Genomic DNA, 17,138 nt, shown 5'->3' on the forward strand with positions numbered 1-17,138 from the left:
GTTAGATGTAAATATAAACGGAACACAATGATTTGCAAATAATTTTCAACCCATATTCAGTTGAATATGCTACAAAGACAACATATTTGATGTTCAAACTGTTCTTAAACATTTTTTATTTTTTTTGCAAATAATCATTAACTTTAGAATTTGATGCCAGCAACACGTGACAAAGAAGTTGGGAAAGGTGGCAATAAATACTGATAAAGTTGAGGAATGCTCATCAAACACTTATTTGGAACATCCCACAGGTAAAAAGGCAAATTGGGAACAGGTGGGTGCCATGATTGGGTATAAAAGTAGATTCCATGAAATGCTCAGTCATTCACAAACAAGGATGGGGCGAGGGTCACCACTTTGTCAACAAATGCGTGAGCAAATTGTTGAACAGTTTAAGAAAAACCTTTCTCAAGAGTTCAGAGAATCTGGAGAAATCACTGCACGTAAGCAGCTAAGCCCGTGACCTTCGATTCCTCAGGCTGTACTGCATCAACAAGCGACATCAGTGTGTAAAGGATATCACCACATGGGCTCAGGAACACTTCAGAAACCCACTGTCAGTAACTATAGTTGGTCGCTACATCTGTAAGTGCAAGTTAAAACTCTCCTATGCAAGGCGAAAACCGTTTATCAACAACACCCGCTGGGCCTGTTTATCAACAACACCCGCTGGGCCTGAGCTCATCTAAGATGGACTGATACAAAGTGGAAAAGTGTTCTGTGGTCTGACGAGTCCACATTTCAAATTGTTTTTGGAAACTGTGGACGTCGTGTCCTCCGGACCAAAGAGGAAAAGAACCATCCGGATTGTTATAGGCGCAAAGTTGAAAAGCCAGCATCTGTGATGGTATGGGGGTGTATTAGTGCCCAAGACATGGGTAACTTACACATCTGTGAAGGCGCCATTAATGCTGAAAGGTACATACAGGTTTTGGAGCAACATATGTTGCCATCCAAGCAACGTTACCATGGACGCCCCTGCTTATTTCAGCAAGACAATGCCAAGCCACGTGTTACATCAACGTGGCTTCATAGTAAAAGAGTGCGGGTACTAGACTGGCCTGCCTGTAGTCCAGACCTGTCTCCCATTGAAAATGTGTGGCGCATTATGAAGCCTAAAATACCACAACGGAGACCCCCGGACTGTTGAACAACTTAAGCTGTACATCAAGCAAGAATGGGAAAGAATCCCACCTGAGAAGCTTAAAAAATGTGTCTCCTCAGCTCCCAAACGTTTACTGAGTGTTGTTAAAAGGAAAGGCCATGTAACACAGTGGTGAACATGCCCTTTCCCAACTACTTTGGCACGTGTTGCAGCCATGAAATTCTAAGTTAATTATTATTTGCAAAAAAAATAAAGTTTATAGTTTGAACATCAAATATCTTGTCTATGTAGTGCATTCAATTGAATATGGGTTGAAAAGGATTTGCAAATCATTGTATTCCGTTTATATTTACATCTAACACAATTTCCCAACTCATATGGAAACGGGGTTTGTATATGCTAATTGACTACTGTTTTTGCACTAGGCTCTTAAAAACAGCAAAGTGCTCCTTTCTTATAAATTATCTTTGACTAGTGTTTTTGCAGTACATTTGGGGAGGTCTCACTCGCCTTTAAGTCTTCAAACTTTTTTTGGTCTCTTTTTGTAGAAGTTGCTGGGGCCTCAAAGGTCACAAAAAACGACAAAGTGCTCTTGTCATGTGGACAATCTTTGAGGAGCATTTTTGCAGTAGATCTTTAACAGAGCTCTTTATGCATATATATGATCTTTGACTTGTGTTTCCCAAGATATTCTTAAAGACAGTAAGTGTTTCCTGCCTTGTATATGCTAATTGACTACTGTTTTTGCACTAGGCTCTTAAAAACAGCAAAGTGCTCATTTCTTATAAATGATCTTTGACTAGTGTTTTTGCAGTACATTTGGGGAGGTCTCACTCGCCTTTTAAGTCTTCAAACTTTTTGGTGACTCTTTTTGTAGAAGTTGCTGGGGCCTCAAAGGTCACAAAAAACGACAAAGTGCTCTTGTCATGTGGACAATCTTTGAGGAGCATTTTTGTAGTAGATCTTTAGCAGAGCTCTTTATGCATATAAATGATCTTTGACTTGTGTTTCCCAAGATATTCTAAAAGATAGCAAGTATTTCCTGCCTTCTATATGCTAATTGACTACTGTTTTTGCACTAGGCTCTTAAAAACAGCAAAGTGCTCCTTTCTTATAAATTATCTTTGACTAGTGTTTTTGCAGTACATTTGGGGAGGTCTCACTCACCTTTTAAGTCTTCAAACTTTTTTTTGGTCTCTTTTTGTAGAAGTTGCTGGGGCCTCAAAGGTCACAAAAAACGACAAAGTGCTCTTGTCATGTGGACAATCTTTGAGGAGCATTTTTGTAGTAGATCTTTAGCAGAGCTCTTTATGCATATAGATGATCTTTGACTTGTGTTTCCCAAGATTTTCTTAAAGACAGCAAGTATTTCCTGCCTTGTATATGCTAATTGACTACTGTTTTTGCACTGGGCTCTCAAAAACAGCAAAGTGCTCCTTTATAATAAACTATCTTTGACTAGTATTTTTGCAGTACATTTGGGGAGGTCTCACTCGCCTTTTAAGTCTTCAAACTTTTTTTCGTCTCTTTTTGTAGAAATTGCTGGGGACTCAAAGGTCACAAAAAACAACAAAGTGCTCTTGTCATGTGGACAATCTTTGAGGAGCATTTTTGTAGTAGATCTTTAGCAGAGCTCTTTATGCATATAGATGATCTTTGACTTGTGTTTTTGCAGTAGATTCCCAAAAACAGCAGAGTGCTCCTGTCATTTAGAAGATCTCTGAATAGGATTTTTGCAGAAGGTCCTCAAAAACAGAGCGCGGTTGTCATATTGAGGATCTTTGACTTGTGTTGTTGCACTAGATTCCTAAAAACAGCAGAATTTGGTCATCGTTATTGTCACGGGATTGTTAAATTGACTCAAAAAGGCCCTGTAGCCACTCAGAATCAGAGGACATTTTTCGGTAGGTCCTCAAAAACGGCAAACTTCTCCCTTGTGTTGGATATCTTTTAGTAGCTCTTTTATAACAGGTTCCTTAAAAACGTCGTATAGAAGATCTTTGACTAGAGTTTTTGCAGTATGTCCACAAAAACAATCTGCTGTTTTTGTGGATGTACTGCAAACAGGCTAGAGAAAGGGCTGTTGTCGATTTGAGGATCCCTAAGAACAGCAGAGCACTTGTGATGTGACTTTGGTCCACAAAATGTACTCCAATAAAAAGTTAAAGCGTCGCCTCGGTGGACAAACACGAGCCACCTGCGGGAAGGTTATCTCCTCTCCTTCGTTTCCAGCGCTCCTGCGCCCCAAATAAACAAAAGCCTTGTTGTGTTTGGAAGAGAGAGGAGACAGGAAGTGGGTGCAATGCATCAAGGAGGAGAGAGCAGCGCCGATAAGACATCAGCACCTTCAGGGCCAGCTTGCTTCATTAAGCTACATCTTGTTAAGGAATGACTAAGGAGCATCGGCCCCACTTCCTGCTCGGCATCCATCCTCACCTGCAGGACAGCGTGCTAACAATGCTAACAGGCTAATACCTTTCTAGAAACATCTGCAGTGTGTTTGCATTTGTGATGTGCAGGTTGCACGCTAAGTAAATACAAATAATAATCAAACACTATGGAGGTTTTTTTTTTGTACCTGAATGCAATAAATATGAATGTATTCAATTATCCATAAATTAATTTATTTGTGAACTAATAAAATATAAAATTGTATATAGAAAGCATATACAAATGTATTTAATTAGAAAAATGCAAAATCAGTAGTATTTGAAGTAAATAAAATGTAAATAAATGATTAATGTACTGATCGTCATAATCCTACATGACGGTTATCATAAGTTTCTTCTGTTTCGCATTATCCTGTTTTTCTGCACTTGCCTGACGTCACTGCATCTCGGGGTCCAGACAAACGCAGGCCGTGACACTTACAAATGAATACGTAACATTTTCTAAATTAGAGAGTAAATACAGGAATACATCAACAATAAATAATTAATAAATAAAACAGATGCAATGAATAGAATATAATAGAACATTTTATCTATTCTATTAGTGTGTTCTATTATATTCTACAAGTAGTATATAATAAAAGACCCTAATAGAACACTGTATATCATACTGTATTTATTACATTCATCTTTTTTTTAATAAGAAAATAATGTATTTGTTGGTTATAAATTGTTGATGAAAACAATTATTAAAACAAAGATGAATATAATAAATAAAATATAACTCTGTCTATTTTATTCTATTTACTAAAGCCATCTTTGTATTCTAAAGAAGATAGATTTATGTATTTGCTGATTACTTTATCTATTCTATTCTGTTCATTAGATTCATATTTTTTATTTTACAGTTACTGTGTTTATTTATTTGTTGATTCTGTCTAAATTAAACATGAAACATGGGAATAAATAAATTATAAAATAAAAAATACAACACAATAAATAGGATAGAATACACTAGGGATGTCCCGATCCGATATTTAGATCGGATCGGCTGCCGATATTTGCCAAAAATTGCGTATCGGCAAGGCATGGGAAAATGCCGATCCAGATCCAGTTTAAAAATAAACTCCGGTCCGTGTTTTCCAACGCACCAATTTAAATAATACATACACTTTTCTGCTGCTCCGTAATTTCCGTTCCGCATTTTCCAGCACACCTTCAACACATCCACATGTCTGTGAATTCTCACGCAGTTGCTTTTAGCTGCTGGCATTACACGACAGTCTCTTCTCACTCTTTCCTGTGTCTCCCTCTCACAGACAGCAAGTGCACCTTCTTACACACGTCACATACTGTCACGTCATACGTCACATACTGTCACGTCATACGTCACATACGTATACGTCCTCCCCGAGCAGAGAGGTAGCAGCATGGCTAACGTTAGCTGTGATGCTAGCGCAGCCGTGCGAGCAACGCTCCCTCTAAGGTGCTCGCCTGTGCAATTGCGCACTGTTTAAGCGTCTTCTGCGCATAGCAAATCTATGCCACGCACAAAATCAAATAAAAAAATAAGCGCATAACAATTTTTGACACACGGACACGACAGAGAAAACAGTTTTCGTCATCATTGTTCAAATATTGTGACGTCTGTCGAGACGCTTATCTCCATTCGGTGCCACACGTCCACACCATCAAAATGCCGAGGCAAAAATTTCCAGATCAACACCGTATGAAAAAATTTGTGATTTTTTTAGTTGTGATTTCCTTCTCTGCATGAAAGTATAAAAGTAGCATATATTAATGCAGTATGAAGAAGAATGTTTTAATGTAGACATGCAAGCCTTGAAAGAAAATTTTGAAAATCAAGACTACATTTCCTGCAAATGGGTGCATTTCTACCCTATATTTTAACTTTACATTTATTCTCATATCAAACTCTTTTGGCTGTCTTTTTGACACTTACATCCGGCGCCCCCCTCCACACCCTGGATTATAAATAATGTAAATAATTCAATGTGATTATCTTGTGTGATGACTGTATTATGATGATAGTATATATCTGTTAGTATATATCTGTATCATGAATCAATTTAAGTGGACCCCGACTTAAACAAGTTGAAAAACTTATTGGGGTGTTACCATTTAGTGGTCAATTGTACGGAATATGTACTTAACTGTGCAACCTACTAATAAAAGTCTCAATCAATCAATCAAAACACATAGAATCATCATACTGCTGTGATTATATGCATCAAGTGTTCATTCAAGGCTAAGGCAAAATATCGAGATATATATTGTGTATCGCAATATGGCTTTAAAATATCTCAATATTAAAAAAAGGCCATATCGCCCAGCCCTAGTTCAATGATGCCATTTCTGTTTGTCATGTATAATTTTGTCTATTTTGTGTTTATCCTTGAATAAACAGGTCAGTTTCTTGTTACCAACCATTGTGTATTATTCAAACTCCCCTAATTCAGCTGGCTAGTTGTTATCAAGAGTACTAAAACCCTTTTCAACATGATTCTGACAACTAAGTAGGCTAAATAACTTTAAACTTTAATACATGCTCGGATAGGCCAGTATCGGATCGGAAATGCAAAAACAATATCGGTATCGGATCGGAAGTGCAAAAACCTGGATCGGGACATCCCTGGAATACACCAGTGGTCCCCAAATTACAGCCCGCGGGCTAGATATGGTCCGCCAGCGTCCAAAATCGGGCCCGCAGGAAATAAATTATATATATATATATATATATATATATATATATATATATATATATATACAGCCCGGCCCCCGGCCAAATTGTTTTAACCCAATGCGGCCCCCGAGTCAAAAAGTTTGGGGACAAGACAAGGTTCTATTTATTATAGATTATATTATTGTTTGGACAAAAAAAGTGTTCTATTCTATACTATTTATCTATCATTGATCTTTTTTTATTTCATAATTATTTATCTGTTGATGTATTCCTGTATTCACTGTTTAATTCAGAGTCTGTGTCCTGTATAAATACAGTAATAATTGCCATTATTTTGTTGTGTTAATATTGGACCGAAAAAAACACGAGAGGAAATAAATTCATGCTAAATTTTCACTCGTTGTATTTCAAAATAAAACATCAAAAAATCATTCAAACGAAAGACGTCATTATTCTAATTTAAATCCCAAAATTTGACACCTGCATCTGTCCCCCCCTCAGCTAAAATAGTTGCTGAAGGACTCCTGTTACTTCCCATGCAGCTCAGACACAGGGTTGCTGACCTTGTTAAAAATAAATAAAAAAATTTATATATATATATATATATATATATATATATATATATATATATATATATATATTTGGCGATTTATGCTAGGTGACGTCTTTTAAACATAACCAAAGCAAATCTAAAAAAAAGTAAGGACGGGGAGTAAAGAGCGAGGCGTGCGGCTCCTGTTCATTGGCTCGCAGCTAAACTTCCCTAATGTAAACATCAATACACAGGATACAGGAGAGATTGTGCTGTCATGTACAACACACACACACACACACACACACACACACACACACACACACACACACACACACACACACACACACACTTATTTAGTAGTTATATTCACGCAGTGCTCACTAGGGGGCAGGCTGGCCTCACCCTTTCCTCTTATTCAAAAAAAAAAATGTTTTTACCCACGCTGCCTTGCTGCAGATGTTTGGGTTGGGTGGAGAAAGTGAGCAGTGGGCGTGGGGTGGGTTTACGTGAGGGATTTCCATCACACGCACAAGAGACAAGAAGCCTGGGTTCCGGCCGATGTGTGGATTGAGTGATAAGGTGCGAAAAGGCACCCCAAGGCTACACCCCGTCGCCCCCCTCCATCTATCTCCCACTGCTGGGTAAACACATCAGTGTGACACGGTGTGGCGCATGTCCCCGGGACAATGGTGTGTGTTGGGCGGTGGGGTAATGTGTGTGTGTGTGTGTGTGTGTGTTTTCTGGCAATGCTTACTTAATGGGGACATTGCTCTGTTTACACAGTCACCTTTAGGGGACCTCTGACGGTATGGGGACAAAAAAACAGGTCCCCTAAAGCAGTGGTCACCAACCTTTTTGTAGCTACGGACCACTTAGATCAGTGGTCCCCAACCTTTTTGTAGCTGCGGACCGGTCAACGCTTGAAAATTTGTCCCACGGACCGGGTGGGAGGGGGGGAGAGTTGTGGTATTTTTTTTTTTTTTTCTCATAAAGAAATACAATCATGTGTGCTTACGGACTGTATCCCTGCAGACTGTATTGATCTATATTGATATATAATGTATATATTGTGTTTTTGTATGTTTAATAAAAAAAAATAAAAAAAAATAAAAAAAAAAATATATATATATATATATATATATATATTTTTTTTTTTCTTTTCTTGTGCGGCCCGGTACCAATCGGTCCACGGACCGGTACCGGGCCGCGGCCCCGTGGTTGGGGACCCCTGCCCTAAAGCAGTGGTCCCCAACATTTTTGTAACTGTGGACTGGTCAACGCTTGAAATGTTTTTATTTTTTTTTTGTCATAAAAAAATACAATCATGTGCTTACGGACTGTATCCCTGCAGACTATATTGATCTATATTGATATATAATGTATATATTGTGTTTTTTATGTTGATTTAATAAAAAAAATCACAAATCAAAATACATTTTTTATTTATTTATTTATTTATTTTAATTTCTTGTGCGGCCCGGTACGGGTCAACGCTTTAAAATTTGTCCCACAGGTTTTTTTTTTGTCATAAAAAAATACAATTATGTGTGCTTACGGACTGTATCCCTGCAGACTATATCGATCTATAATGTATATATTGTGTTTTTTATGTTGATTTAATAAAAAATAAAATAAAAATTAAAATTTTTTTTTTAATTTTTTTATTTATTTTTCTATTTCTTGTGCGGCCCGGTACTGGTCTACGCTTGAAAATTTGTCCCGCAGGTTTTTTTTTTTTTTGTCATAAAAAAATACAATTATGTGTCCTTACGGACTGTATCCCTGCAGACTATATTGACCTATATTGATATATAATGTATGTATTGTGTTTTTTATGTTGGTTTAATAAAAATTAAAAAAATTAAAATATTTTTCTTAAATTTATTTATTTATTTTTTATTTCTTGTGCGGCCCGGTACGGGTCAACGCTTGAAAATTCGTCCCGCGGGTTTTTTTTTTTGTCATAAAAAAAATAAAATATTAAAATTATGTGTGCTTACTGCCTGTATCCCTACAGACTATATCGATCTATATTGATATATAATGTATAAATTGTGTTTTTTATGTTGATTTAAAAAAAAAAAAAAAAAAAATTAAAAACATTTTATTTTTTATTTATGTTTTGTGCGGCCCGGTACCGGTCAACGCTTGAAAATTTGTCCCGCGGGTTTTTTTTTTTTTTGTCATAAAAAAATACAATTATGTGTGCTTACGGACTGTATCCCTGCAGACTATATTGATCTATAATGATATATAATGTATATATTGTGTTTTTTATGTTGATTTAATAAAAAAAAATCACAAATCAAAATAAATTATTTATTTATTTATTTATTTTTTTTAATTTCTTGTGCGGCCCGGTACGGGTCAACGCTTTAAAATTTGTCCCGCAGGTTTTTTTTGTGTCATAAAAAAATACAATTATGTGTGCTTACGGACTGTATCCCTGCAGACTATATCGATCTATAATGTATATATTGTGTTTTTTATGTTGATTTAATAAAAAATAAAATAAAAATTAAAAACATTTTTTAAATTTTTTTATTTATTTTTCTATTTCTTGTGCGGCCCGGTACTGGTCTACGCTTGAAAATTTGTCCCGCAGGTTTTTTTTTTTTTTGTCATAAAAAAATACAATTATGTGTCCTTACTGACTGTATCCCTGCAGACTATATTGAGCCAGAATGAAATGTTTGGAGCGGGAGAGCGAGGTTCAACGCACAGGTCCTGGACCTGGTGAGACGCAGGAGGAGCCCGGACAGGAGACACCCCACAGATCCCAGTCCCTCCACGTACCGGAGTCTCTCAATCCCAGCAGAGTAGTTCCACAGCAGCGGATTAAATGGCCCCAAGCAAACAGACGGAGCGAGTGGCTGCAGTTTGATGAGGACGTGTCCAACATCATCCAAGCCACAGCTAAAGGAGATGTCGACAGCAGGCTCCAGGCAATGAGTACCATCATCGTCAGCTATGGCTCAGAAAGATTCGGACGGATGGTGAAGGGCAACACTGAGGCCACCCCCTACACCATGAATCGCAGAGCCACTAAGATACACCGACTGCGCCAGGAGCTTCGAACCCTCAGGAAACAGTTCAAGAGAGTTTCTGAGGAGGACAAACAACCTTTAGAAGAGCTGCGCAACATCCTGCGGAAGAAGCTGACAACTCTCCGCAGAGCAGAGTGGCACAGGAGGCGTGGAAGAGAGAGAGCTAGGAAGCGAGCAGTCTTCATTGCCAACCCCTTTCGGTTTGCTAAACAGCTGCTCGGGGACAAGCGCAGTGGCCGGCTTGAGTGCCCAAGAGAGGAAGTGAATTGCTTCCTCCAGAATACCATGAGCGACCCACTGAGGGGACAAGATCTAGGACCCAACAGAGCTCTCATCAGCCCTGCGCCACCAACGGCAGAGTTCCAGTTGACAGAGCCCAGTTTGAAGGAGGTTGAAGAGGTCATCAAGGCAGCCCGCTCAGCATCTTCCCCGGGCCCCAGTGGTGTACCTTACCTCGTCTACAAGCGCTGTCCAGGTCTTCTCAAGCATCTGTGGAAGACCTTGAAGGTGATCTGGCGAAGGGGGAGAGTGGCCAACCAGTGGAGGTGTGCAGAGGGAGTATGGATCCCCAAGGAGGAGGACTCGAAAAACATCAACCAGTTTCGGACTAAATCACTTCTGAGTGTGGAAGGGAAGGTGTTCTTCAGCATCGTCTCCCGAAGACTGACCGAGTTTCTCCTCAAGAACAACTACATCGACACTTCAGTGCAGAAGGGGGGGGATTCCTGGAGTCCCCGGCTGTCTAGAGCACAACAGTGTCGTCACACAGCTCATCAGAGAGGCCCATGAGAGCAGAGGGGAACTTGCTGTGTTGTGGTTGGACCTGACTAACGCCTATGGGTCCATCCCACACAAGCTAGTTGAGCTTGCGCTACACCGCCACCATGTTCCCAGCAAGATCAAGGACTTGATCCTGGATTATTACAATAACTTCAGGCTCCGGGTCACTTCTGGGTCAATAACCTCTGACTGGCATCGCCTTGAGAAGGGAATAATAACAGGATGCACCATCTCCGTTGTCCTTTTTACACTGGCGATGAATATGGTGGTAAAGTCTGCTGAGGTGGAATGCAGAGGGCCTCTGTCCAGATCAGGTGTTCGACAGCCCCCCATTAGAGCCTATATGGATGACCTTACCATAACAACAACATCAGTACCAGGGAGCAGGTGGATCTTGCAGGGATTGGAGAGGCTCATTGGGTGGGCCAGGATGAGTTTCAAGCCCGCAAAGTCAAGGTCCATGGTGCTGAAGAAGGGGAAGGTGGTCAACAAATTCCGATTCTCAATCTCAGGAACGGTCATTCCATCCATCACGGAGCAACCAGTCAAGAGCTTGGGAAAGCTCTTTGACTCCAGCCTGAAGGACTCTGCTGCTATCCAGAAGTCTACTGAAGAGCTTGGAGGGTGGCTCACCAAAGTAGACAAGTCTGGCCTACCTGGTAGATTCAAAGCCTGGATCTACCAGCACTCCATCCTTCCCAGAGTCCTGTGGCCTCTCCTTGTATATGCAGTCCCAGTAACAACAGTGGAAGCCTTTGAAAGGAAGATCAGCAGCTTTCTGCGGAAATGGCTGGGTCTCCCACGCAGCCTCAACAGCGCTGCTCTGTACGGGACAAGCAACATCCTGCAGCTACCTTTCAGTGGGCTCACTGAAGAATTCAAGGTGGCACGCACAAGAGAAGCCCTACAGTACAGAGACTCCAGGGACTGCAAGGTGTCATCAGCCGGGATTGAAGTGAGGACAGGAAGGAAGTGGAAGGCAGAAAAGGCAGTGGAGGTGGCTGAGTCACGCCTTAGACAAAAGGCACTGGTTGGGGCCATAGCAACAGGGAGAGCAGGCTTGGGCTACTTCCCAAAGACCCAAGTCAGCCAGGCCCGGGGCAAAGACAGACGACATCTACTCCAGGAGGAGGTCCGAGCAGGCTTGGAGGAAGAGCGAGTGGGCAGGGTAGTGGGACTCCGGCAACAGGGGGCATGGACAAGATGGGAGGGCACGTTGCAGCGCAAAGTCACCTGGTCAAACATCATGCAGGCAGACCTCCACCGCGTCCGGTTCCTCGTGGCAGCAGTCTACGATTCCCTCCCTAGCCCAGCAAACCTCCATGTTTGGGGGAAGAGCGAGACACCCTTCTGCTCCCTTTGCTCCGGAAGAGGCTCCTTGGAACATCTCCTCAGCAGTTGCCCAAAGTCTCTGGCTGATGGTCGCTATCGCTGGCGTCATGACCAGGTACTCAAAGCAGTTGCTGAGAGCATAGCCTCAGCCATCAGCAGCAGCAAGCAACATCATGCGCCAAAGAAGGCAATCTCTTTCATCAAAGCTGGGGAGAGACCTCGTGCACGTCCAAAGACAATAACAGGACTCCTTCACACAGCCCCTGATTGGCAGCTACACGTTGACCTGGGAAAACAACTGAGGTTCCCCCAGCACATTGTAAAAACATCTCTACGGCCAGACATGATCATCATCTCAGAGGCTTCAAAACACCTCATCATGCTGGAACTAACAGTGCCATGGGAGGAGCGGATTGAGGAAGCCAACGAAAAGAAACGTGCCAAGTATCAGGAGCTGGTGGAGGACTGCAGGGGCAGGGGCTGGAGGACTTTCTATGAGCCAATAGAAGTTGGTTGCCGTGGCTTTGCAGGACGCTCCCTCTGTAAAGTGCTTGGCCGATTGGGAGTCAAAGGGGCGGCCAAAAGGAGGGCCATTCAATCCGCAAGTGAAGCGGCAGAGAAAGCCACGAGGTGGTTGTGGCTGAAAAGGGCAGATCCGTGGGTTGCTACTGGGACACAAGCAGGGACTTGATCACCCCGGCTGGGTCGCCTGGACGAGGGTGTCTGATGTTGCGAGACCCGAAACACCCGATGAATCCAGGATACATCACTGATGATGTGTCCCAGTGCATCCAGGAGATGTATCTTTCAAGCTATATTGATATATAATGTATGTATTGTGTTTTTTATGTTGGTTTAATAAAAATTAAAAAAATTAAAATATTTTTCTTAAATTTATTTATTTATTTTTTATTTCTTGTGCGGCCCGGTACGGGTCAACGCTTGAAAATTCGTCCCGCGGGTTTTTTTTTTTGTCATAAAAAAAAAAAAAAAATTAAAATTATGTGTGCTTACTGACTGTATCCCTACAGACTATATCGATCTATATTGATATATAATGTATAAATTGTGTTTTTTATGTTGATTTAATAGAAAAAAAATAAATAAATTAAAAACATTTTTATTTTTTTTTATTTTTTGTGCGGCCCGGTACCGGTCAACGCTTGAAAATTTGTCCCGCGGGTTGTTTTTTTTTTTGTCATAAAAAAATACAATTATGTGTGCTTACGGATTGTATCCCTGCAGACTGTATTGATATATAATGTAGGAACCAGAATATTAATAACAGAAAGAAACAATCCTTTTGTGTGAATGAGTGTAAATGGGGGAGGGAGGTTTTTTGGGTTGGTGCACTAATTGTGAGTGTATCTTGTGTTTTTTATGTTGATTTAATAAAAAAATTCCCCTGCCCGAAAGGGAAACCTTTTTAAATGATAGTCAGATCCATTCTGAAGATGCCTAAGTGATTTTTTAAGCTTTGGCCCATAAAACATGTTTACTGAAAAGTAAACATGTTCAACACCTAATTTGAACTTAAAAACATTTTTTTTTTTTAATGGTCCTCAGTAGTCAGGTACACATTTGTGTGAATTATGCAAAATGATTTAAATTTGGTCCGCATGAACCATATGAACTCTTTTTTCCCAGGGTCCCCAATAAGAATGATCAGCACATGACTTCATCAAGCCAGAGATTTAAAGACGTGTTTGAGCTAACTGGGCAGTGGCCATTTTACAACATTTTGTTTTATGCCTCCACAACCTGTAGAAAGGCTGGTCCCCATTCCAAATGATAACCTGTATGAGTGTGTGTGTGTGTGTGTGTGTGTGTGTGTGTGTGAGGTGATGGCCGCTGAGTCACCATCATCTGGCGACACACTTCCTGCGGTCAGGTGGGTGTTGCTGGGTCGTGAGCCAATTAGAAAAGGGGGCGGAGACACGCACAGAATGTTGCAGCCCGTCAACTGTTGACTGACAGATGACGGAACATCTGATAATTAGTCACAACATGCACGGCTAATATGTTGACATACACCATACCTTGTTAAACCACACAACAAGACACAACCTGAAGACACAACACAACAACATGAAGACCCAACACAACAACATGAAGACCCAACACAACAACACAAAGACCCAACACAACAACATGAAGACCCAACACAACAACATGAAGACCCAACACAACAACATGAAGCCACAACACAACAACATAAAGACCCAACACAACAACATAAAGACCCAACACAACAACATAAAGACCCAACACAACAACATAAAGACCCAACACAACAACATAAAGGCACAACACATCAACATAAAGACACAACACAACAACATAAAGACCCAACACAACAACATAAAGACCCAACACAACAACATAAAGGCACAACACAACAACATAAAGACACAACATAAAGGCACAGCCCAACAACATGAAGACACAACACAACAACACAAAGACCCAACACAACAACACAAAGACCCAACAAAACAACATGAAGACCCAACACAACAACATAAAGGCACAACACAACAACACAAAGACCCAACACAACAACACAAAGACCCAACACAACAACATAAAGACACAACACAACAACATGAAGACCCAACACAACAACATGAAGACCCAACACAACAACATAAAGACACAACATAAAGGCACAGCACAACAACATGAAGACACAACACAACAACATGAAGACACAACACAACAACACAAAGACCCAACACAACAACACAAAGACCCAACAAAACAACATGAAGACCCAACACAACAACATAAAGGCACAACACAACAACATGAATACCCAACACAACAACATAAAGACCCAACACAACAAAATAAAGACACAACACAACAACATGAAGACACAACAACATGAAGACACAACACAACAACATAAAGACACAACACAACAACATAAAAGCACAACACAACAACATAAAGGCCCAACACAACAACATAAGGACCCAACACAACAACATAAGGACCCAACACAACAACACAACAACATAAAGGCACAACACAACAACATAAAGACACAACATAAAGGCACAACACAACAACATAAGGACCCAACACAACAACATAAAGACACAACATAAAGGCACAACACAACAACATAAGGACCCAACACAACAACATTAAGACACAACAGCAAGGCACAACACAACAACATAAAGACCAAACACAACATAAAGACCCAACACAACAACATAAAGACCCAACACAACAACATGAAGACACAACACAACAACATAAAGACCCAACACAACAACACGAAGACACAACACAACAACATAAAGACACAGCACAACAACATAAAGACACAACACAACAACATAAAGACACAACATAAAGGCACAGCACAGCAACATAAAGGCACAAGACAATGACATGAAGACACAAAACAATAACGACACAACACAACATGAAGCCCCAGCACACTATAAAGACACAACAACATGAAGCCACAACATAGACACAACAACATAAAGACACAACATAAAGGCACAACACAATGACATGAAGCCACAACACAACAACATAAAGACACAACAACATAAGAGACAACACAAAGCCAAAACACAACAACATTAAGACAACACAACAACATGAAGCCACACACAACAACATACAGCCACAACACAACAACATGAAGCCACAACACAACAACATGAAGCCACAACACAACAACATGAAGCCACAACACAACAACATAAAGACCCAACACAACAACATGAAGACACAACACAACAACATAAAGACACAACACAACAACATAAAGACACAGCACAACAACATAAAGACACAACATAAAGACACAGCACAACAACATAAAGACACAACATAAAGGCACAGCACAGCAACATAAAGGCACAAGACAATGACATGAAGACACAACACAATAACATAACGACACAACACAACAACATGAAGCCCCAGCACACCATAAAGACACAACAACATGAAGCCACAACATAGACACAACAACATAAAGACACAACATAAAGGCACAACACAACAACATGAAGCCACAACACAACAACATAAAGACACAACAACATAAGAGACAACACGAAGCCAAAACACAACAACATTAAGACACAACACAACAACATGAAGCCACACACAACAACATACAGCCACAACACAACATCATAAAGCCACAACACAACAACATGAAGCCACAACACAACAACATAAAGACACTGTAGCGGTAAAGTCCTATACTCTTACTGCTACTGGTTGCCGAATATAACTGAAGCTAGTTTAGACGTGTGCAGCTGGCTAATAATTGATGTCCAGAATTGTGTCCATGTTTAACACACATATTTATTAATTATTATTTATTAGTCACGTAAATCAAACTCACTTTGTAACAAAAACGGAAAATAAACGGGAGCAACCAAATCAAAGCCTGGCACAGTCAAAAACTGTTGCACCTCTACTCAGCAAGACCTGAGCAAGATTTCAGCCCCTCCCTAAGTAGACTGGCACTTGGCCTGGAGCCAACCCCTTTAGTGACGTCATGAATTTGACGGACAGAAAGAGTAAATGGCTCTAACAGACACAACACAACAACATAAAGACACATCATAACAGCAACATGAAGCCACAACACAACAACATAAAGGCACAACACAACAACATAAAGGCACAACACAACAGAATAAGTCACAACACAACAACATAAAGACACAACAGCATAAAGACACAACACAACAATGTAAAGACACAACACAACAACATAAAGGCACAACAGCATAAAAACACAACACAACAACATAAAGACACAACACAACAACATGAAGAGACAACACAACAGCATAAAGGCACAACACAACAGCATAAAGATCCAACACAACAGCATAAAGGCACAACACAACAACATAAAGACACAACACAACAGCATAAAGACACAACAACTTCAAGGGGAAACTGCACTTTTTTAAATGTTGCCTATAGTTAACAATCATTATGAAAGACAAGACGATGGATGTATTTTTTTTTGCCTTTCAAATGTTTAAATGAATGTTTTCAAAAGTCTGCTTTGCTACAGAGCCCTACATGAAGATCCAAACACCTCCATGTTGCATGCTCATGTTTTCCTCCTGGTGTGGAGCAAGAATCCTGGTGCAGTGGTGCTGCTTCAACATGCTCACTGCAGGCTTTTCAATTGACACTCTCTGGCTGAGAGAATGTTTGCACCACTGCAGCTGCTGCTTGTGGGAAC

This window comes from Nerophis lumbriciformis, linkage group LG07, assembly GCF_033978685.3.
Source record: "Nerophis lumbriciformis linkage group LG07, RoL_Nlum_v2.1, whole genome shotgun sequence".
Lineage (NCBI taxonomy): Eukaryota > Metazoa > Chordata > Actinopteri > Syngnathiformes > Syngnathidae > Nerophis > Nerophis lumbriciformis.